This window comes from Myotis myotis, unplaced genomic scaffold (genome assembly GCF_014108235.1).
Source record: "Myotis myotis isolate mMyoMyo1 unplaced genomic scaffold, mMyoMyo1.p scaffold_m19_p_3, whole genome shotgun sequence".
In the NCBI taxonomy this organism is placed as follows: domain Eukaryota; kingdom Metazoa; phylum Chordata; class Mammalia; order Chiroptera; family Vespertilionidae; genus Myotis; species Myotis myotis.
In genome coordinates this window covers 98,210,553-98,235,367 of record NW_023416335.1, presented here as the reverse complement: position 1 = coordinate 98,235,367, position 24,815 = coordinate 98,210,553, and the positions used below count along the sequence as shown (strand labels likewise).

At 41.9% G+C, this 24,815-nt stretch overlaps 1 protein-coding gene and 1 pseudogene across 6 annotated transcripts in view; one reads left to right on the top strand and one right to left on the bottom strand.

The window, feature by feature from the left end:
• NBEA (neurobeachin) overlaps positions 1 to 24,815 on the bottom strand; it is a 1,002,985-nt gene that overhangs the window by 938,664 nt on the left and 39,506 nt on the right. The window lies entirely within an intron of this gene.
• Positions 9,945 to 10,417, top strand: LOC118649670 (annotated as a pseudogene).

Below are 24,815 nucleotides of genomic sequence, written 5' to 3'. Positions count from 1 at the left end.
CAGATGGACTTAATAGACATCTTCAGAACACTTCACCCCAAAGCCACGGAATACACATTCCACTCTGATGCTCATGGGACATATTCAAAAATAGACCACATATTGGGTCACAAGCAAAGTCTCCCCAAATTCAAGAAGATTGAAATCATAAAAAGCATCTTCTCAGACCACGATGGCATAATATTAGAAATAAACTACAATAAAAACAACCCCAAATACTCAAACACTTGGAAGCTGAATAGCATGTTATTAAATATTGATTGGGTTACCAATGAGATCAAAGAAGAAATCAAAAACATCCTGGAAACTAATGACAATGAAAACACAACAATCCAAAACCTATGGGACACAGTGAAAGCAGTCCTGAGAGGGAAGTTTATAGCTCTACAGGCCTATCTCAAAAAACAAGAAAAAATGGTAGTAAATCATCTAACTCTACAACTCAAAGAATTAGAAAGACAGCAACAAGCCCAGAGTGAGAAAAAGGAAGGAGATAATAAAGATTAGAGCAGAAATAAATGACATAGAGACCAAAAAAACAATACAGAAAATCAATGAAACCAAGAGCTGGTTCTTTGAAAGGATAAACAAAATTGACAAACCTCTAGCCAGACTCACCAAGAAGCAAAGAGAGAGGACCCAAATAAACAAAATCAGAAACGATAGAGGCGAAATAACAACAGACCACACAGAAATACAAATGATTGTTAAAAAATACTAAGGACAGCTCTACTCCAACAAACTAGACAACCTGGAGGAAATGGACAAATTCATAGAAAAATACAAAATTCCAAAACTCAATCAGGAAGAATCTAAAAATCTCAATAGGCCAATAACTATGGAAGAAATTGAAGCAGTCATCAAAAAGCTTCCAGCAAACAAAAGCCCAGGACCAGATGGCTTCACAGGGGAGTTTTACCAAACATTCAAGGAAGAACTAAAACCTATCCTCCTCAGACTACTACAAAAAATTCAAGAGGAAGGAACACTTCCAAGCTCGTTTTATGAAGCCAGCATCACCCTAATACCAAAACCAGGTAAAGACAACACAATGAAAGAGAATTACAGGCCAATATCCCTCATGAACATAGATGCCAAAATCCTCAACAAAATCTTAGCAAATCGGTTCCAGAAGTACATCAGCAAGATCATACACCATGACCAAGTAGGATTTATCCCAGGGATGCAAGGATGGTACAATATCCGAAAATCAATAAATGTGATACATCACATAAACAAATTGAAAGAAAAAAACCACATGGTCATATCAATTGATGCAGAAAAAGCATTTGACAAAATCCAACACCCATTTTTGATAAAAACTCTCAGCAAGGCAGGAGTAGAAGGATCATACCTCAACATAATAAAAGCCATATATGACAGGCCCACAGCCAACATCATACTCAATGGACAAAAACTAACACCATTTCCCCTAAGAACAGGAACAAGACAGGGATGCCCACTCTCACCACTCCTGTTCAACATAGTACTGGAAGTGTTAGCCATCGCAATTAGGCAAGAAGAAGAAATAAAAGGCATCCAAATTGGAAAAGAGGAAGTAAAACTGTCCTTATTTGCAGAAGACATGATATTATACATACAAAATCCTAGAGACTCCATCAAAAAGCTACTAGACTTAATACATGAATTTGGCAATGTAGCAGGATACAAAATTAACCCCAAGAAATCTGAGGCATTTCTATACACCAATAGTGAACTTTCAGAAAGAGAGATTATAAAAACAATCCCATTCACCATCGCACCAAAAAAATTGAGCTACCTAGGAATAAACTTAACTAAAGGGGTAAAAGACCTCTACTCAGAAAACTACAGGACGTTGAAAAAAGATATAGAGGAAGACATAAACAGATGGAAGAACATACCGTGTTCATGGATTGGTAGAATCAACATCATTAAAATGTCCATACTACCCAAAGCAATCTATAAATTCAACGCACTTCCCATTAAAATACCAATAGCATACTTCACAGATCTAGAACGAACTCTCCAAAAATTCATCTGGAATAACAAAAGACCCCGAATAGCTGCAGCAATCCTGAAAAAGAACAAAGTAGGTGGGATCTCAATAGCAGATATCAAGCTGTATTACAAAGCCACTGTTCTCAAAACTGCCTGGTACTGGCACAAGAACAGGCATACAGATCAATGGAATAGAATAGAGAGCCCAGAAATTGGCCCGAACCAATATGCTCAATTAATATTTGACAAAGGAGGCAAGAACATACAATGGAGCCAAGATAGTCTCTTCAATAAATGGTGTTGGGAAAATTGGACAGATATATGCAAGAAAATGAAACTAGATCACCAACTTACACCATACACAAAAATAAACTCAAAATGGATAAAGGACTTAAATGTACAACAGGAAACCATAAAAATTCTAGAAGAATCCAAAGGCAACAAAATCTCAGACATATGCCGAAGCAATTTCTTCACTGATACAGCTCCTAGGGCACTTGAAACTAAAGAGAAAATGAACAAATGGGACTACATCAAAATGAAAAGCTTCTGCACAGCAAAAGAAACCAACAACAAAACAACAAGAAAACCCACTGCGTGGGAAACATACTTGCCAATGTCATATCTGATAAGGGCCTAATCTCCAAAATTTATAGGGAACTCATACAACTTAACAAAAGGAAGATGAACAATCCAATCAAAAAATGGGCAAAGGACCTAAATAGACACCTTTCAAAAGAGGACATTCAGAAAGCCAAGAGACATATGAAAACATGCTCAAAGTCACTAATCATCCGAGAGATGCAAATCAAAACAACAATGACATACCATCTCACACCTGTCAGATTGGATATCATCAACAAATCAACAAACGACAAGTGCTGGAGAGGATGTGGAGAAAAAGGAACACTCGTGCACTGCTGGTGGGAATGCAGACTGGTGCAGCCACTATGGAAGACAGTATGGAGTTTCCTCAAAAAACTGAAAATGGAACTCCCATTTGACTCTGTGATCCCACTTCTAGGAATATATCCCAAGAAACCAGAAACACCAATCAGAAAGGATATATGCACCCCTATGTTCATAGCAGCACAATTCACCATAGCTAGAATCTGGAAACAGCCTAAGTGCCCATCAGTAGATGAATGGATTAGAAAACTGTGGTACATCTACACGATGAAATACTATGCTGCTGTAAAAAAGAAGGAACTCTTATCATTTGCAACGTCATGGATGGAACTGGAGAGCATTATGCTAAGTGAAATAAGCCAGTCAATGAAGGAAAAATACCACATGATCTCACTCATTCATGGATAATAGAGACCATTATAAACTTTTGGACAATAATAGATACAGAGGCAGAGCAGCCTCAAACAGATTGTCAAACTGCAGCGGGAAGGCCGGGGAGTGGTGGGGGGCAGGAGGTAGGGGGGTAAGAGATCAACCAAAGGACTTGTATGCATGCATATAAGCATAACCAATGGACATAAGACACTGGGGGGTAGGGGAGGCCAGGGGATTGTCAAGGGCGGGGGAAAAAAAAGGGACACATATGTAATACCCTTGGTAATACTGTAAGCATCAATTAAAAAAAAACAAAAAACAAAAAAAACAAAAAAAAAAACCGAACCTAGACACAGAACCTAATGAGAGAACATGGCAAGAGAACCTAGACACAGAACCTGGCGACCAAACCTGGCTGGAGAACCTGGAGAACCTGGCTGGAGAACCTAGCAAGAGAACATGGCAAGAGAACCCAGACAGAACCTGGCTACACAGAACTTGGCTGGAGATGCTGGCTACAGACCCCGGATATGATGATCACCTGAACGCTGCCTCCATGTCATTCCTTCTTCGCCGACTCCGTCTGCACCTTTGGGAACCCCTTGACCTGCTGTGGCTGGACCCCAGCAGGAGTGGAATTGCTGAGCCATATGGTAATTCTGTGTTTAATTTATTTAGGAACCACCAAACTGTTTATCAAGGGTTATCCCATTTTACATTTATGTTTAATTTTATAACTATCCTATCTAATAAAGAGGTAATATGCAAAAAAAAAAAAAAGAAAGTAAGGTATTTATTAATATGGATGAATGACTACATGGTATGATATAAATGGGATAAATAATAAGAATATGATTGCCTAACCCTACATGCCATTAAATGCTATTCTAAGTGCTTTATATATGTTAAACTAGAGGCCCGGTGCATAAAAATTTGTGCACTCGGGGGGGTCCCTCAGCCCGGCCTGTGCCCTCTTGCAGTCTGGGACCCCTCAGGGGATGTCCACCTGCTGGCTTAGGCCCACTCCCTGGGGGAACGGGCCTAAACTGGCAGTCAGACATCCCTCTGGCAGCCCAGGAGCCCTCAGGCGATGTCCACTTGCCAGCAGGGAGCATGCCTAAGCTGTAGTCAGGCATCCTTAGCGCCGCTGAGGAAGTAGGAGAGGCTCCTGCCACCACCGCTCTGCTGGCAGCCACCAGCCTGGCTTGTGGCTGAGCAGAGCTCCCCCTGTGGGAGTGCACTGACCACCAGGGGGCAGCTCCTGCATTGAGCATCTGCCCCCTGGTGGTCAGTGTGTGCCTTAGTGACCAGTCATTCCCAGTCATTCTGCTGTTAGGGTCATTTGCATATTCCCCCTTCATTATATAGGATAGGATAGAGGACTGGTGCACAGGTGCAAGCCAACTGGTTTACCCTAAAAGGTGTCCAGGATCTGGGTGGGGGTCCCACTGGGGTGCCTGCCCAGCCTGGGTGAGGGGCTGATGGCTATTTGCAGGCTGACCAAGCCCCCCAGCGGGGACCCACACCCCATGGGGGTGTGGCCAGCCGGGGTGAAGGGCTGAGAGCCGTTTTCAGGCTGCCCACAGCACCTTCAGGGTTGGGGGTTCCCTCTGGGGTGCCTGGCCAGCCTGGGTGAGAGGCTGAGGGCTGTTTGAAGGCTGGCCAAACCCGTCAGCAGGGACCCTCACCCCATGGGGGTGTGGCCAGCCTGGGTGAGGGGCTGAGGGCTGTTTGCAGGCTGCCCACAGCACCTTCAGGGTTGGGGGTTCCCTCTGGGGTGCCTGGCCAGCCTGGGTGAGGGGCTGAGGGCTGTTTGAAGGCTGGCCAAACCCGTCAGCAGGGACCCTCACCCCATGGGGGTGTGGCCAGCCTGGGTGAGGGGCTGAGGGCCATTTTCAGGCTGGCCACGCCCCGCGGCAACCCAAGCTCCCATCCTCTCCTTTTTTTATTTCTTCTTTTTTGTTGGTCTTGAAGCAGGTATCTGGGATTTATTTATCTTCTGTAATTGAAACTTTGTAGCCTTGAGCAGAGCCCAGGGCCAGCCAGGGCACGCGGGAAGCTTGGCTTCCTCCATTGCTGGGGGCAACCCAAGCCTCCTGCTTGCTCCAGCTCCCTGGCTGCAGCCATCTTAGTTTGGTTAATTTGCATACTCACTCCTAATTGGCTGGTGGGCGTGGCTTGGGGTGTAGCAGAGTGGCGGAGCGATGGTTAATTTGCATCTTTCTCTTTTATTAGTGTAGATAATGTAATTTTCATTACAACTTATGAGAAACTATATTTTTTCCTTTTACAGATAACTAATCACAGGCAGAGAAAGTTTAATTAACTTGCAAATGGCCATAAGATCAAAATCCAGTAAGTCTGTCTTTGCACAATCCATACAAGCAATAAAAAACTCATTTAAGAATATTTTTTAAATCTTCTAAAATTTAAGAATTTAAAAATAAAAATATCCTCAATTTTTAATATATTGTACTCTATACATTTTTCTTTATAATAGCTCCAAAATTCAACTTTATAAGAAACTAGTCCTTAACTTAACATTTTTAACCGATCTAGAGGTTCTCTCTGGTTAAAGGCTAGTTTTACTATGTATGAAACAACTTCAACAATTCTTACTACTTCTGGTTTATTCACAATAATAGCTGATTAAGAGTTTGGCTCTGAATTCAGACTTCCTAGATTTAGATTTTAGCCTCACCACTCACTTAATCTTATGGCCATTTGCAAGTTAATTTAAACCTTTATTATAACTCCTAATACATTAGTGGTAATGTGGTTAATAATACTACTTCTCTAAATCTCAGTTACTTCATCAACAATATGGGAATAAAAGTTCCTATGTAATAGAATTGTTGTGAGGATTGAATAAAGTAAGTGGGTTCTAAGCAGTTAAGAACAAAGTTGGGCATGTAATTAGCACTTAGTTAAAGTTAGTTACCTAGCAGATCTATGAAAACCAATTCAGATTATCATTTTTGCCAGGCCATAGTCTTACTGAAGAACTGCTTATTTATTTATTAATTATATGCCCAATTGATCTGGGTCACAATTTTGAACACTGTAGACCAGTGATTAGCAACTCAGAAGAGGTTCTCTAGAATGGACCATATAGAGAATGAAAAGGTTTGAAAAACAATGACATGGATACTTACTGATGGAAGTAACAGAAGCAGACAACCAAGATTTAAGCCTATAAGTCACTGAATAACTGAGTCAAGAATTAGTATAAAATAAATTGGAAGGACATTGAAGAATTTTTTTAGACTAATCTCCTAAATGAGCTCTTCGTGCTTTAGTAGAATCAGAAGTAACCAAAAGCCATTATGAAATGTGTAAAATAACAGAGATGAGCTTAGCTGAAAAATAATAGTTTGCTTTTAAAGGAATTAACAATTAACATCTGTAATTCCAACAATCAGGCTCTGTTAGGTGAAGCATAAGGTTCCATCTTTCACAGTAAAAAAGAACAATCCCCTTTTAGATATATCATTTAATAACAAAAGAGTTCAGTTAAGGCTCTCTGATAACTTGCCAGCAGCTCTAAAAATATTTATTGTGGATAATGTAGAATGCGCCTATGTTTTCTGATAGTCTTTTTAACCTTTATTATAACTTCTAATACATTAGTGTTAATGTGGTTGATGCTTATGAAACTATCATTCCAAGTTTAGGAAAATATTTATTCCCCACTTCTAACAAGTAGTTCAATAGTTATAAACTAAAGCATAAAAAAATAAAAGTAGAAACAATTGGCCTTTATCATGGAAACAATTCTCTGATAATTCTATGAGAAAAAGACATAATTGTCCTCATAGAAAGAAACTATAGATAAATGAGGTGAGGCAGCGAGATCTAGGTCACACATAAGTAAATGGCAGATCCAAGATTCTAATCTAGACTAGAAAGCACACCTAAACAGCTTGCTACAAAGTCAAGGAGGTAAACTTAAAAAATACATTTCAGATACGTCATAGCTCAATGCAAAAAATCAGTGTTTTATGAACAGTGTGTGGGATAAAATGAGGAAAGACAAAATGTTTTCAGAGGATAAGAAATGTAACATCCAAAAGTAATAAATCACAATAAGGAAAAAGAACCAATTTATTTAAGTTATTTCTGCAAGAAAGTAGAAAACTGAAGGCTCAACTATTTTTTTAAAAATTAGCAATAAATACTAAAAAAACATTTTTAAAATTTAAAAAAATTTTTTTTTACTGATTTCAGAGAAGAAAAGTGAGGGAGAGAGATATGGAAACATCAATGATGAGAATCACTGATCGGCTGCCTCCTGCATGCCCCCTACTGTGGATCAAGCCCACAACCACAGCATGTGCTCTGACCAGGAATCGAACCTTGACTTCCTGGTTCATAGGTCAATGCTCAATCACTGAGCCATACCATCCAGGCAAAAAGAAAAGATTTTTAAAAGCAAAGATAGTGACAAAAAATCTAAAAATGCTAAGTAAATAAAAGCTAAAATCACTGTTACCATAGTATAAAACATGTTTATGAATCGAGACTTCCTCTAAATCTGAATGTATCATTGTGATAGTCTATTTGCACAGTTAAGGGTGCTCTTCTCTTCAAGGCCTTCTTAAAATTACAAACAGTACTGCCACATAAAAGTGATCCACAACTCAAGAGGTGCTTCTAACTCAAGAAGTAATCATAACTGAATTTATATAAAACTAGAGGCCTGGTGCACAAATTCGTGTACCAGTGGGGTCCCTCGGCCTGGCATGCGGGATTGGGCCGAAACTGGCTCTCTGACATCCCCCAAGGGCTCCCAGATTGCGAGAGGGGACAGGTCAGGCCAAGGGACCCCACAGGTGCAGGATGGGAGCCAGGGAGGGACAAAGAAGGCTAGCCAGCCAGGTAGGGACCACGGGAGGGCTAAAGGGCATGTCCAACCTGTATTGCTCAGTCCCAATCGGCCTGACCCCAGCAGCAAGCTAACCTACCGGTCGGAGGATCTGCACCCTGGTAGTTAGTGCACATTATAGCAAGCACTTGAGTGGCCTTACCATATAATTAGCATATTACGCTTTGATTAATTGAACGGACGACTGGACACTTAACATATTAGGCTTTTATTATATAGGATGACATAGCTAACCCTTTTTTTAAGTTTTAGCTTTTTTTTCATATTTTTATTGATTTTTTTACAGAGAGGAAGGGAGAGGGATAGAGAGTTAGAAACATCGATGAGAGAGAAACATCAATCAGCTGCCTCCTGCATACTCCCTACTGGGGATGTGCCTGCAACCAAGGTACATGCCCTTGACCAGAACCGAACCTGGGATCCTTCAGTCCGCAAGCCAACGCTATATCCACTGAGCCAAACTGGTCAGGGCATAGCTAACCCTTCTTAATGATATCTTTTTATTTACATAAAAGCATAAAATTATTGTATATAATCTTTGGAGAAATTTCTGCCAATATTTTTTCTGCCTATTTTTAAATATCAGATTATGAGGTTGTTTTTTTAAAAAATATTTTATTGATTTTTGGAGAGAGAGGGAAACATCAATGTGAGAGTACAACATCCATAAGCTGCCTTCTACAGGGGATTGATCCTGCAACCCAATCATGTGGCCTTGACCTGGAATCGAACCCAGCAACCTTTTGGTGCAGGGGACAACACCCAACCAACTGAGACACTCGGGCCAGGGCACAGTATGGCTTTTATGATGTACAGTTGTATGAGTTCCTTATTTATTTTTGAATATTAACCCCTTATCTAATATATCATTTGTGAGTATCTTCTCCCATTTAGTAGGTTGTATGGCTATCATCAAAATATTCATCAATAAATAAGATGTGTTGTCAAGGATGTGGAGAAAAGGAAAACTTCATGCACTGTTGGTGGGACTGTAAACTGGTGCAGCCATTATGGAAAACAGCATGGAGTTTCTTCAAAAAATTAAAAATAGAATTACCATATCACCCAGTAATTGGTCTTCTGGGTATTTATCCAAAGAAAACAAAAACTCTAATTCGAAAAGAAATGTGCAACCCGTATGTTCATGAAAGCATCCTATATAATAATCCTATATAATAAAAGCCTAATATGCTAAGTGTCCGGTAGTCCGTTCAACCAATCAAAGCATAATATGCTGATGATATGCTAAGGCTGCTCAACCGCTCATTATGATGTGCACTGACCACCAGGGGATAGACACTCCGACTGGTAGTTTAGCTTGCTGCTGAGGTCCAACCAATCGGGACTGAGCAAGACGGGCTGGACACGCCCTAGAGTCCCCCTGCAGTCCCTCAATGGCTGGACAACCTCCCACCTCCCTCCCCGACCCTGATAGTGCACCAGTGGGGTCCCTCAGCCTGGCCTGCACCCTCTCACATGAGCTGTGCTCATGGCTGGTGAGCGTAGCAGTGGTGGCAGGAGCCTCTCCAGCCTCCATGGCAGTGCTAAGTATGTCCTACTGACAGCTTAGGCCAGCTCCTGAAGCAGACCTAAGCCGTTGGTCGGACATCCCCCAAGGGCTCCTGGACTGCGAGAGGGCACAGGTTGAGCTGAGGGAGCCCCCCTCCCCAAGTGCATGAATTTTCGTGCACCAGGCCTCTAGTATGTATATAATGGAATATTATTCGAGCAATAAGGAAAATGAAATTTTGCTCTTTCAATCTCCGGCTGTGGCATCATGAAGAGCTGCCATGCCATGTCTGCCCACCTGCAATGGGTGATCATACAGAACTGCTTCAGCTTCCTGATCAAGAGGAACAAGCAGACTTACAGAACCCAATAACCTTAAGGCCCACTATTCCTTTCACTACAATGGACGTGGAGCAGTGCCCTAAGGCAAAGATATGGTGGTCATCATGAAGCAAAGATCTGGGCAGCAAAAGCCTACCACATCCTATGTGTGGACCATCATCAACAAGGCGGCCTGGGACCAGCATCCAGCACATGGTCCACAAGAACAAGTATGGCCATGATCTGAGCATGGCCACCAACCGCAGAGCCAGCAGCATCCTAAGCAGCCAGAAGCCTGTGAAGGTGAAGAGGAAGCAGCCTTCCCCACCAAGAGCTCCTGAGCACCCTTTCCCTCAAAGCAATAAAGATATCACCCAACTTTCCTCAAAACAAAAAAAAAGAAATCTTGCCTACTGTGACAACACTGGATGGACCTAGAGTGTATAACACTAAGTGAAATAAGACAGAGAAAGTAAATTACATGAGAAATCTAAAAAAAAAAAAAGGAAGAAAAAACAAAACTGAAGAAATGAATAAACTAGTTGCCAGAGGGGAAGAGGGTGGAGGGAATGGGAGAAAAAGGTAAAGCTGATTAAGAGGTACAAAGCTCCAGTTATACTATAATCAATCCATGGGGATATAGTGTATAGCACAAAAAATATGTTAATATCTGATGACTTAGCACAGTAACAGATGGTTACTAAACTTATTGTGATTATCACACAGTAAAGTAAGAAATGTGGAATCAATATGTTGTGCACCTGAAACTAATATAATATTGTATGCCAAATGGACTTGAATAAACATTTGTAATACTGCATAAAAATCTGGAGTATAAAATGCTGACTTAGAAACATATTATTTTCTGAAAGTACTAAGGTTTATAATTACTAGCAATTTAGGTATCTTTACTTTTTAATATACAGTCTTTAAACAACTTTATTTTTAAATCTTAGTTATTAGTTAAGATCATATATATATAAGCCTAAGTGACCGTTTGACCATTCAACTGATAGCTATGATGCACACTGACCACCAGGGGGCAGATGCTCAATGCACAGGCATGGAAACATGGAACAGACTGATGAATCGCAGAGGAAGGCAGAAGGGGGTAGGGCGGGAAGAGATTAACCTAAGATCTTATATGCATACTGGAGGCCCGCTGCATGGATTTGTGCACTAGTGGGGTCCCTTGACCTGGCCTGCGGGGATTGGGCCAAAACCAGCAGTCCGATATCCCCTGAGGGATCCCAGGTTGCGGGAGGGTGCAGTCCAGGCCAAGGGACACCACCATATAGGATAGAGGCCTGGTGTACGGGTCAGGGCCGGCTGGTTTGCCCTGAAGGGTGTCCTGGATCAGGGTGGGGGTCCTGCTGGGGTGCCTGGCCAGCCTGGGTGAGGGGCTGATGGCTGTTTGCAGCTGGTCACACCCCCTTCAGGGTGGGGTGCCCACTGGGGTGCCTGGCCAGCCTGGGTGAGGGGATGATGGCTGTTTGCAGGCTGGTCACACCCCCTACAGGGTGGGGGTCCCCACTGGGGTGCCTGGCCAGTGGGGCCCCTCACCCCATGGAGGTTTGGACAGTCTGAGTGAGGGGCTGAGGGCCGTTTTCAGGCTGGCCAAACCCCTCCCCCCCCCCCCCCCCCGGCGACAGAAGCTCCCAGCCTCTTCTTTTTTTCTTCTTAATCCTGGGATTTATTTACCTTCTATAATTTAAACTTTGTTGCTTTGAGTGGAGCTCAGAGCCGGCCAGGGCGGGCGGGAAGGAAGCCTCCTGCTCGCTCCAGCTCCATGGCCACGGCCGGCTGGAAGCAGGTATCTGGGGTTTATTTATCTTCTATAATTAAAACTTTGTTGCTTTGAGTGGAGCTCAGAGCCGGCCCTGGCAGCTGGGAAGCTTGGCTTCCTCCATCGCAGGGGCAACCAAGCCTCCTCTTTGCTCCAGCTCCGTGGCTGCCGGCCGCCATCTTGGTTGGGTTAATTTGCATATAGTCGCTCTGCTTGGCTGGTGGGCGTGGCTTAAGGCATAGCGAAGGTACAGTCAATTTGCATGTTTGTCTTTTCTTTGTGTAGATGTCACCCCAATGAATTCAATAAAATGCAAAACAATAAAGCAAACCCTAAGCAAAAAAGAAAACCCTAAGAAATCTATTTCATAAATAAAAACAAAATAGTCTTCTGCAGATAAATAAAAACTGAGAAAACTAATTGCCTGCATAGTTCACTACAAGAAATATTAAAGTAACTTCTTCCAGCAGAAGGAAAATGATATCTAATGGAAATTTGAAATGCCACAAAAAATTGAAGAATGCCAGACTGTTATGTCTGTTGTTAAATAAAAATGATGTTTTTTTCTTATTTTGAAAAACCCTTTAAAATAAAACTTACTGCAAAAATAAGAACAGCACAGTAAGACATTTATAATGCATGTAGAAGTAAAAACAATGATAACAAGAGTACAAAGAACAGGAAAGGGAAAACGTAAGTACACTTTTAAAAGGTTCTAATTCCATACCTGGTATATTATTTGAGGTAAAAAATTATATTTAATAATGCATATTGTAAACTCTAGGAAAGCACTAAATGTAAAAAAGAAATACTAAAGACCTTAACAGACACCTCATTGAAGAAGATATATAAATTATAAATAAGCATATGAGTAGATATTCCACATCAGGGAAATGTAAATTAAAACAACAAATGCCAGTGCAAAAGTGGAGCAACAGGAACTCTCAATTCCTTGCTGCTAGGAATGGATTTTTTCAAAACTAAATATACTATAGAATCCAGCATTGTGACACCTGGTATTTACTTAAAAGAAGCCAAAAATTTATGTCCACACAAAAATATGCACATGGATATTTATAGTAGCTTTATTCGCAACTGTCAAAACTGCAAAGCAATCAAGATGTCCTTCAGTAGGTGAATGGTACATTCAGATAACAGAATATCATTTAGTGCTAAAACACACACACACACACAAAATCACTATTCTATCAAACCATAAAAAGACATGGAGAAACCTTAATTCCATATTATTAACTGCAGAAGCCAATATGAAAAGGCTATAAAATGTATGATTCCAACAGATGAGATTCTGGAGAAGGCAAAACTATGGAGACAATAAAAAGATCAGTGTTTGCCAGGGGATTTTGAAGAAAGAAATAGATGAAGCACAGAAGATTTTTAGAGCAGTGAAAATGTGATAGCATAATGGTGCATATATGTCTTTATATATTTGTCAAATTCATAGGATGTAAAACACCAAGAGTGAGCGATAAGCTTAACTGGACTTTGGGTGATTATGATGTATCCACATAGGTTCCTTGATTATAACAAATGTACACTACCTTGGGGGATGTTGATAATGGGAGAGGCTATGCATGTGTGGAGGCAGGGTATATATGAGAAATTTCTGTAGTGTCTCCTAAATTTTTCTATGAACCTAAAACTGCTCTAAAAGTTAGTCTTAATTTTTTTCAAAAAAAGCCTTAAAGAAACAAATAGGTATGATTAATATATCAACAGTACATCTATATTAATAAAAGGGTAATATGCTAATTAGACCAGATAGACCGGATGTCTTCCGGACATCATTCCGGATGTCCTTCCTGACAAAGCCGGGGCCATGGCCGACCTGCAAACTACCTGTAGAACCTCACCCAGGCCATGCCCGCCCCCCAGCAGGGACCAGCCACCCCGATGGGGGCGTGGATGGCCTGCAAACCGCACAAGGCCCCTCACCCAGGCTGGCCCTGCCCCCCAGCGGGGACCCCCCACCCCAATCAGGGGCGTGGCCCACCTGCAAACCCTCGGCAGCCCCAAACCCAGGCCAGCATCTTACCCCAGTGGGGATGGCCACCCCAATCCGGGGCCCCCTACAGGGCAGGCCAGGCGCTCCAACCCATGCACCAGGCCTCTATCCTATATAATAAAAGGGTAATATGCAAATTGATCCTAACCCTCAGAATGACCAGAACAACTGCTGGATCAGTCACTATGAGGCACACTGACCACCTCTTGGTCCCTTTCCCGGGCCAGGAGGCTCCAATCGCCTGATGGTCACCTGCGGCAGGGGCGAGGCCGGTGAGCAGGCGGGAACAGTTGACCTCTCGGTAACTTCCCCCAGCTCTCAGGCAACAATCACCCGATGGCGAACAGGGACGTGGGGGTGGGTGGCGGCGGGGGGTGGGGCCTGCTGCGGGCAGCTGGGGAAGATGGCCCTGACCGCAGGCCAGGCCTAGGGACCGTACCTGCGCACAAATTTTGTGTCTCAGGCCTCTAGTATCAAATAAGATCATAACAAATATTCAACTAATTAAAAACAGGACATCAAAATGGAAAAGACAAAAAAAAATAGAGATGTGATAAATAGAAAATAGCAAAGATAGCTAACTGAAATATGGCCATATTAATCAACTGCATTAAATGTAAATAATCTAAAGCCATCACTTAAAAGGCAGAAATTGTAGGTATATAAAACTATAGCAAGCTCCAACAATATAAACAACAACAAAACTGTAGAGGTCAGCAAACTTTTTCTCAAAGGGCAATACAGTAAAAATCTTAGACTTCTAGATAACCTGGCCTCTATCATAACTACTAAATTCTGCATTTTTTTAGTTAAAAACAGCTCCATATAATATCTAACTGACAAGATATGGCTGTTGTCCAGTAAAATGTTATTTATAGAACCAGGGAGCTAGCACATGAGCAATAGTTTAGTGATAATGGAAAAAATAAAATGGAATAAACTTTTCTAAGACAGTCACTTTAGAGTTCAGGAGCCTATGCACATCTTTGTGTCTAAGTTCCCAGAGCTGCTATCAAGTTGCTAACCCGTTGCTAACTCAGACTAAGGCTGAGTCATAAACATCATAGAACAATTGCTGCAAGGACTTGACCTCCTTGCAGTTTTTGCCCACCTCTTTTGCATAATAGAACTAACCAATCCCTGTTAACCTAGCCAGCAATCTTTCATTTGCATGGATGAACCGCACTGGTGGTTGTGCCTTAAAAGCCTTGCTTTTCTTTGTTCCCTGGAGCACAATTTAGCTTGCTACTAGAATCTGTCTTCCAGGTTGCAATTATTTTTGCTCAAATAGTTTTTTGTTTTATTAAAGGCTGAATTTCTACTTTGGTAAACATTGCAAATTAATGAATTAAAGTATAAAGAACAATGTTAAAAGTAAAAGAATGGACAAAGATATAGCATACAAACACATGTCGTAGCAAAAAAATTTAAAAAAAGGATGTAGCTATATTAATATCACAAAAAGTTGACTTGACAAAAGAAAAATAACCAGAGACTTTCCATAAGGAGGTGGAGGATGATACATCCAAATGAGATAGTAACCCTAAGTATGAATTCATATAATAATAGAACTTCAAAAAGCAGGAAGCAAAGCCTAATACAAATAAGATAAATAGACAAATCTGCAATTTTAGTTGGAAATTTCAGCACTTCTCTTTCAGTAATTGGTAGATTAAGTAGACCAAAAAAATAATAATTTAAAATAAATCAGCAAAGATACAGAAGACTTAAATAGCATTATCAACCAACTTGTAGGTATTTAAACACCCAATCCAACAAGAATAGAAACATATCCTTTTCAAATGTACATCAAATATTTAACAAGACAAGAATATCCTGGGATGTAAAAAAATCTCAAAAGAAGTTCACAATTCTGATCACAGTAGAATTAAAGCAGAAATATACATCAGGGGGAAAAAAGTACCTCAAAATTTATTCTAAATAACCTGTGAATCAAAGGAGTCACCAGAAACATTTTTTAAATTTTTAACTGCATGAAAATGAAAACACAACTTGTCAAAATTTATGGGATGGAGACAAAACAGTGCTTCAGGGAAATTTATACCATTAAATTCTAATATTACTAAAGAAGAAAGAATTTAAATAAAATCACTTCAGTTTCCACATTAAAAACTACAAAAAGAGAGCAAATTATACCCAAAGCAAGACAGAAAAGTATAATTAAAATTTTTAAAAAATCAAATATATTTTAAAGTATCAAAAACAATAGAGAAAAATGATGAAAACAAATCCTGGTTCTTCAGTTTATTTAGCCAGATGAATCAAAGTGTATGTATTCGTGGGTGGGGATGGAGGTTAGAAAAAGCCTGAGAGAAATACAAAGAAGTACAAATAAAGAAGGCATCACTATAGATCCTATGTATACTCAAGGAATAAGTGATCCTTCTAAAAAAAATGTATGCCTATAAGTTTGACAACTTAAATAAAACACATAATGCAAACATGCTGCTTAAGAAGAAGTAACAAACTTAACTAGTCCTGTGTCCATCGCAGAAATTAAATTTGTATTTACAAACCTTCCCACAAACAAAACCCCAGATCCAGATGATTTCACAGATGAATGCTATCAGTTACTTAAAAAAAAAAATTACTACTAATTTTACACGGTTTTTTCCTGAAATTTTAAAAAGAGAGAACACTTCCAAACTCATTTTCTAGGCCAATAATACCATGATAATAAATCCAGAAAAATATATCAGAGGAAAAAAGAAAAACTAGAGATTAACAACCCTCATGAATATAGACACAAAAAACATTAGTAAATATATATCCAGAATGCAGGTTTAGCTTACTAATCAACATAACAAACAATGTTATTCACCATATGAACACACTAAAAACCATATGACCATCTCAAAAGATGTAGAAAAATCATTTTAAAAGATTTAAAACAATTTATTAGAAAAACATTCAACAAACTAGGATTATAAAGAAACTTCCTCAAACTGATAAAAGGCATCTATGAAAAACCTACAAGTAACATGATGCTTAATGGCGAATGACTACATACTTTTTAGGAATAAGATAAGGAATTTTTTCTCCAACTGCTCGTATTCAGCAGTATACTGAATATATTTTTAAGGTCTGTGCACCTTAAAATACAAATTTAAGATTTTTTTTTCAAAAAAGAAAGAAAACAAAATCCTAAACAGATACAGAAATGTATATTTTCAAGGATTAAAATATATGAATTCCACCCAAATTTTTGCACAGTTCTAATCAAAGTTGTGGCTGTCTTTTTGTTAAAAACTCACTAACTGCCCTAACCAGCTTGGCTCAGTGGATAGAGCGTCGGCCTGCAGACTGAAGGGTCCCAGGTTCGATTCCGGTCAAGGGCATGTACCTTGGTTGCGGGCACATCCCCAGTGGGAGGTGTGCAGGAGGCAGCTGATAGATGTTTCTCTCTCATCGATGTTTCTAACTCTCTATCCCTCTCCCTTCCTCTCTGTAAAAAATCAATAAAATATATTTTTAAAAAAAAAATAAATAAATAAATAAAATAAAAATTCACTGATTCTAAAATATATATGAACAATAAAGGGGCCAATAATAGCTAAAACAAATCCAAAACAGAACAAATTGGAGAGGTGCTAAACTACCAGATTTTATGAGTTTACTACAAAGCCACATAAATCAAGACAGTGGTGTTGCTATAGGAGTAAGCATATGCATTAATAGCAGAAAGTCCAGAAATAGACCCACACAAATAAAAAAACAAATCAATAGATAATCAACTGGTGACAAAGGTATAAAGATAAATAATGGGGAAAGAACAGTATACATAAATAGTGAGGAAAAACTGGACATTCATATGCCAGTAAGTGAACCTGGAATCTTACTTTACACTATTCACAAAAGTAACAGTTAAACTTATAAAATTTCTAAGGAAAATCTTCTTAACTTTTTAATTAGGCAAATATAGTTTAGTTTAAACAAGCCACAAAGGACAACATGCATATGAAAAAAAACTGATAATTTGGACTTCTGCGAAACTAATATACTGTTAAAAGAATGAAAAGACAAACCACAGCCTTAGAAGAATTATTCAGAAATCACGTTTGTGATAAAGGAACTGTAACCAGAATATGTAAAGAGTTCTCGCCCAGCTGGTGAGGCTCAGTGGTTGAGCACTGACCTAACCTATGAACCAGGAGGTTCGATTCCCAGTCAGGGCACATGCCTGGATTGCAGGCTCAATCCCCAATGGGGGTCATGCAGGAGGCAGCTGATCAATGATTCTCTCTCATCATTGATGTTCTATCTCTCTCCTTCACCCCTCTTCTCAGAAATCAATAAAAATATATTTTTTAAAAAGAGCTCTCACATCTTGCTATTAAGAAAATAACCCAATTTCTTTAAAATGGGAAAAGATATAACCCTATTTCAAAAAGGTGCTCTAATCAAATAAAAAGATATTCAACATCATTTGTTACTAAGAAAATGAAAATTCAGAGGAATAGAAGATGGCACCATAGGTAACATGGTATTCGCTGCCTCCCCCAACCACATCAAAATTACAACTAAAATACGGAACCACCATCATTCAGAGCTGCCTGAAATCTGGCTGAATGGAAATCCTACAACTAGAGAAGTAAAGAAGGAAGCACATTGAGACTGAGGTAGGAGGGGCAGAGGTGCTGAACAGGCTGGTATGACATCCACGTGTGGTGTGTTTTTAATTGGGAGAGAGATTTTAGCTGAGGAGGCCTCCTGTGAGGAGCAAGGGGTCCCAGCTCCAAACCAGGCCCCCAGGCCATGGTTCCAGAGCCAGGAAGAGAATTCCATAACTTTGGGCTGTAAAAACCTTCAGGGATTGTGGCTGAGTGACAAGGAGGCTATTGGAGACTCAGACAGTTCCACTTAAAGGGCCATTGCATAGAAGTACTTGTACTCACTCCCACTGAGCTCCAGCACTGGGGCTGCAGCTTGTAAGGATCCAGGGACAAAAGTGCTTCCAGAGGTCATTGTCAATATGCTGAAACCTTCTCCCTGCTACCTCCCTCCCCCACCCCGCCACACACAGAGCTGAATGACAGACATGATATCTGAGTCTCCAACAACTTAACTCACACTGTTTGCCCTGCCATGGTAATTCTCTGAGACTCTGCCTCATCAATTTTGTAGCCTCACCCAAGTTGATTGCAGCAGCTTTTCCAAAAGAAATAGCCTGTACTGCCTCAGGCTTCAGATTTTACTAAAATCTCTCAATCAAGTAGCCGCTGGACTTAGCATGCCCCATACTCTCAGTAAGCAGCCTCAGGCCCAGCCTTGCTTCACAGTGAGCTCTCCTGGGTACCACCAAACCCAACACAAGTAGCAACCATTTGCAGATTGCTCTATAGCTCCTGCCAGGTAGCCCAAGGCAGGACACAAGCAGTGGCTGACTTTGCAACTCCCAGGGAGCCCCAGAGCCAGTACACCCGGGGACAAATCATGCCAGATTACAACTCTACACATCGACAAGGGACACACTTCAGGGGCAGATTTGGTGAGCACCAAAGCCCCACTGAAGCTAGTCCTGCTCCATAAGGGTTTCTCCTACACACCACTGTAGACAAAGCTGGTCCTCACAGCCAACTGGCCTGGAGGTCAATTTCTCCCAGTGATACCAATAGCAATCAAGGTTCAACTACAAGAAGACAGTGCACATAGCCCATACAGGGGTGCACTGATAGTGTCCAGCTCAGGTGACTGGGGAAGCTGAGCCACTGGGCCCTACAAGACAGCTACTACTCAAGGCCACTCTACCAAATCCAGGAGACAGAGCAGCTCTACCTAATACATAGAAATAAACACAGGGAAACAGCCAAATTGCAGAGACAAAAAAACATGATACAAGTGAAAGAACAGAAGAAATCTCCAGAAAAAGAACTAAATGAAATGGAAACAATCAAACTATTGGAAACAGAGTTCAAAACAATGGTTATAAAGATGCTCAAGGAAATTAAAGAGAGCTTTAAGGGACTTAGATAGAATTTCAAAGATCTTAGTGAGAATATCAAAGACATGAAAAAGGACCTGTCAGAAATTAAGCATACACTAACTGAAATAAAGAATAATTTATAGGGAATAAACTGTAGAGAAGAGGACACCAAGAGTAAAATCAGTGATTTGGAATATAAGGAAGCAATAAATACCCAATCAGAAGTTCAAAAAGAAAAAAAGAATCCAAAAATATGAAGACTGTGTAAGGAGCCTCTGGGACAACTTCAAGTGTACCAACATTCACATTATGGGTGTGCCAAAAGGAGAAGAGAGAGAGCAAGATATTGAAAACCCATTGGAAAAAGTAATGACAGAAAACTTCCCCTACCTGGTGAAAGAAATAGATTTACAAGTCCAGGAAGCACAGAGAATCCCAGACAAAAGGAACCCAAAGAGGCCCTTACCAAGACACATCATAATTAAAATGCCAAAGGTTAAAGACAAAGAGAGAATCTTAAAAGCAGCAAGAGAAAAGCAGTTAGTTACCTACAAGGGAGTGCCCATACAACTGTCAGCTGATTTCTCAACAGAAACTTTGAAGGCCAGAGGGTGTGGCAAGAAATACTTAAAGTGGTGAATAGCAAGGACCTAGAACCAAGATTACTGTACCCAGCAAAGCTCTCATTTAGAATTGAAGGTCAGATAAAGAGATTCACAGACAAGAAAAAGCTAAAGGAGTTCATCACCACCAAACTAGTATTCATGAAATGTAGAAGGGTATTCTTAAAGAAGAAGGAAGAGAGGAAGGAAGAGGAGAGGAAGAAGAAGGAGGAGGAGGAGGAGGAGGAAGAGGGGGAGGAGGAGAAGGAGGAGGAGAAGGAGGAGGAGAAGGAGGAGGAGAAGGAGGAGGAGGAGTTCAGTTGTTTTGTTTGCGACAGTCACTTACGCTTTTATATAGATAAATTTCTACTTTATTGCTTTCTTTAGAAGTACATGAATATTTTGTAATGTAGCAATTTCATTTTGTTAATTACTTTTTTCACTAATTATTTTTCTTATGTACTTGGTGATTGCTCTAGGGCAGTGATGGCGAACCTTTTGAGCTCGGCATGTCAGCATTTTGAAAAACCCTAACTTAACTCTCGTGCTGTGTCACATATAGAAATTTTTTGATATTTGCAACCATAGTAAAACAAAGACTTATATTTTTGATATTTATTTTATATATTTAAATGCCATTTAACAAAAATAATCAACCAAAAAAATGAGTTTGTGTGTCACCTCTGACATGTGTGTCATAGGTTTGCCATCACTGCTCTAGTGCTTATAATTTACATTTTAAGTGATCAAAATCAGCTTCAGATTTCTACTAACTTAATTCCAGTGAGATATAGAAACGTTATTCCTATCCAGCTCTATTGCATTTTTCTTCTTTTTTGATACTATTATACATGATGCATACATGTTATACTATAATGTTATAAGCCCAACATTACATTATTATAATTATTACTTTATATAATTATTTGGCATTTAAGGAGGATGAGCCAATAAAGGATATCAAATATATGATTATATCTTTTGTTATATTAACTTTATTTATCACTTTTGAATCTCTTTGCTTCTTTAGTTACCACCTAGATTCATTTCCTTAACTTATTATAGCTTTACCACTTACCTACTTTTTGTTCTTATTAACAAACACATTGCACTTCTATATGTTATGGGAAAAATCATATGTTACATACATATCATCCTATCTAATAATAGACAAACATGGTAATTAACCATACCTCGGACACGCTTCCCATTGGCTAATCAGGGCGATATGCAAATTAACTGCCAACCAAGATGGCGGCCGGCAGCCAGGCAGCTGAATCGAACAGGAGGTTTGCTTGCTCCAGTGATGGAGGAAGCCAAGGTTCCCTGCCTGCCTTGCCGGCCTCTGAGCTTCACTCCAAGAAACAATGTTGCAATTATAGAAGCTAAACAAAACCCAGATACCAGCATTCAGCTGTCAGAGCTGGAGTGAGCAGGACTGAAACAATATTGCAATTATAGAACCCAAACAAACCCTAGATTCCTCCTTTCAGCAGCCAAGGCCTGAAGCTGGAGCCGGCCTCAGAGCTAAAGCTGGCTCTCAGCTCCAGTGACAGCCATAGAAGGTAAATAAATCCCAGAATAAAAAAAAAAAGAAAAAAAGGAGAGGTTGGTAGCTTCAGTCGCCCGCCAGCCTGAAAACGGCCCTCAGCCCCTCTTCCAGACTGGCCAGACACCCCAGTGGGGACCCCCACCCTGAAGGGGGTGTGACCAGCTGCAAACAGCCATCATCCCCTCCCTCATCCAGGCTGGCCAGGCACCCCAGTGGGGACCCCCACCCTGAAGGGGATGAGACCAGCTGCAAACAGCCATCAGCCCCTCACCCAGGCTGGCCAGGCACCCAAGTGGGACCCCCACCCTGATCCGGGACACCCTTCAGGGCAAACCAGCCGGCCCCCACCCGTGCACTAGGCCTCTATCCTATATAGAGGAATAAAATGGCAATAAATACGTATCTATCAACAATTGAATCTAAAAATCAAAATAAAGAAAGAATCTAATGAACAAAACTAATTGATGAATAAAATATAAGCAGAGGCATGGAAACATGAAACAGACTGACGAAAGTCAGAAGAAGCGGGGGGCAGATACTAGGGTGGTGAAGGCCTAGAGTGGTGCAGGAACCAGGTGGAGAAGGGCATTGGGGGGGGGGGGGGGGCGAGTGGGACATCTGTAATACTCCCAACAATAAAGATTTAAAAAAAAAACGAAAATCAAACCCTAGTTAAGCTACAATACACACCCACAAGATCAAATAAAAAAGACTGGCCATACCAACTAGAGTATATGAAACAGTTGGAACTACCACACATTTTTTAGTGTGAATACAAAATGATACAGCTACTTTTGAAAACAATTTGGGAAGTTTCTTATAATGTTAAACATGCATTTACCCATATATCCCAGCAGTTCTAGTCTTGATATTTACCCACAGGAAATGAAAACATAGGTTCATGCCGCCCAGCACCGGGATCAGCGGAGCTGAGGGGCCTCCGGGCACCGGGATCAGAGTGACAGGGGGCAGCGCCCAAACTCCCTGATTGCCCTGAGGCTCTGTGTGTGACAGGGGGCGGGGCCACAACCTCCCTATCCGCCCTGCTCTGTTCGGGACGGGGGAAGGCGCCCCAACCCCCTGATCAGCCCTGCTCTGTGCCGGATAGGGGGGAGCTCCCCAACCCCGATCGCCCTGCAGCTCTGTGTGTGACAGGGTGCGGCGTCTCAACCCCCTGATCAGCCCTGCTCTGTGTGTGACAGTGTGCGGCGCCCCAAACCCCCACCCCCACACAGGCCCTGCTCTGTGTGTGACGGGGTAGAGCCATAACCTCCCCATTGGCCCTGCCCTGAGTGTGACAGTGGCGGCGCCCCAACCACCTGATTGGCCCTGCTCTGTGGATGATAGAGGGCGGCGCCCCAACCCGCCCCCCCCCACGGGCCCTGCTCTGTGTGTGATGGGGTAGAGCCATAACCTCCCCATCAGCCCTGACCTGAGTGTGACAGTGGCAGCGCCCCAAACCCGTGATGCGCCCTGCCCTGAGTGTGACAGGGGGTGGTGCCCCAACTCCCCTATCGGCCCTACTCTGTGAGTGACAGGGGGGAGCTCTTCAACCCCCTGATCGGCCCTGCTCTGTGCATGATGTGGGGGGCTCCCTAACCCCTTGATTGACGCTGCTCTGTGCTTTACAGGGTACGGAGGCCCAACCCCCCTGATGGGCCCTGCTCTGTGCGTGACAGGGGGCAGCGCCCCAACCCCCTGATTGGCCCTGCTCTGTGCATGACAGGGTACGGAGCCCCAACCCCCTGATGGGCCCTGCTCTGTGCGTGACAGGGGGTGGCGCCGCAACCTCCCCAATTGGCCCTGCTCTGAGCCCAGCCAGGGGCTGCACCTAGGGATTGGGCCTGCCCTCTGCCACCCGGGAGCAGGCCTAAGACAGCAGGTTGTTATCTCCCGAGGGGTCGCAGACTGCGAGAGGGCACAGGCCGGGCTGAAGGACCCCTCCTCCCCCCCGAGTGCACAAATTTTTGTGCATTGGGCCTCTAGTCTATACTAATAAAAGGGTATTATGCTAATTAGACTGGACATCTTCCGGATGTCCTTCTGGACAAAGCCGCAGCGGCTGCGAGGGCTGAAGAGCGGTGGAGGCCACCAGGGCCGAAGAGGGCCTGGCATCCCCAGCGGCTGCGAGGGCCAAAGAGAGCCTGGCAGCTGTGGTGTGCCGGAAGATCCGCCTCTGCACATGAGCTACACAGGAAACACCTTTTCTGACTGCTCATTGGCTAAGCTCCCAGTATGCCACTCTTGGTGTTCTTGGTAACTTGGATAATAAGAATCCAAGAAGTAGATTGAAGGTTTTTCTACCTCACTCCTGGAGGAAAAAATGGAGGTCTGTTGCTGGAGGGGTTAAGAAATGTCATATCCTGCTCTAGCTGGTTTGACTCAGTGGATAGAGCCTCAGCCTGCAGACCGCAGGGTTCTGGTTCGATTCCGTTCAAGGGCACGTACCTAGGTTGCAGGCTCCTCCCTGGCCGGGGCCCAGGTCAGGGATCATGCAGAAGGCAACCAATTAAAGTGTCCCTCTCACACTGATATTTCTTTGTCTTTCCCTCTCTCTTCCACGTTCTCTAAAAATCAATGGAAAAATATCCTCAGGTGAGGATAAAAAAAAAAAATAAAGAAATGTCATATCCTATGAAAGAGACATCTTGAAAATGTCTAAAGAAAGTTGTCATTTTTTTGTGGTGAAGGGACTGGAGTCCATGATGATGAAAACACCGTGGGGAGCTGGCCTAAGCCGTCAGTAGGACATCCCCTGAGGGCTCCTGAACTGTGAGAAGGGGCAGGCCAGGCTGAGGGAACCCCCTGCAGTGCACGAATTTTCATGCACCGGGCCTCTAGTTACCCATATAAGAAGAGGTGACAAGAAATCAATTGGATAGATGAGGCTGCAAATGGTAAGAGCTGAATGGCTGAATTGCATGTG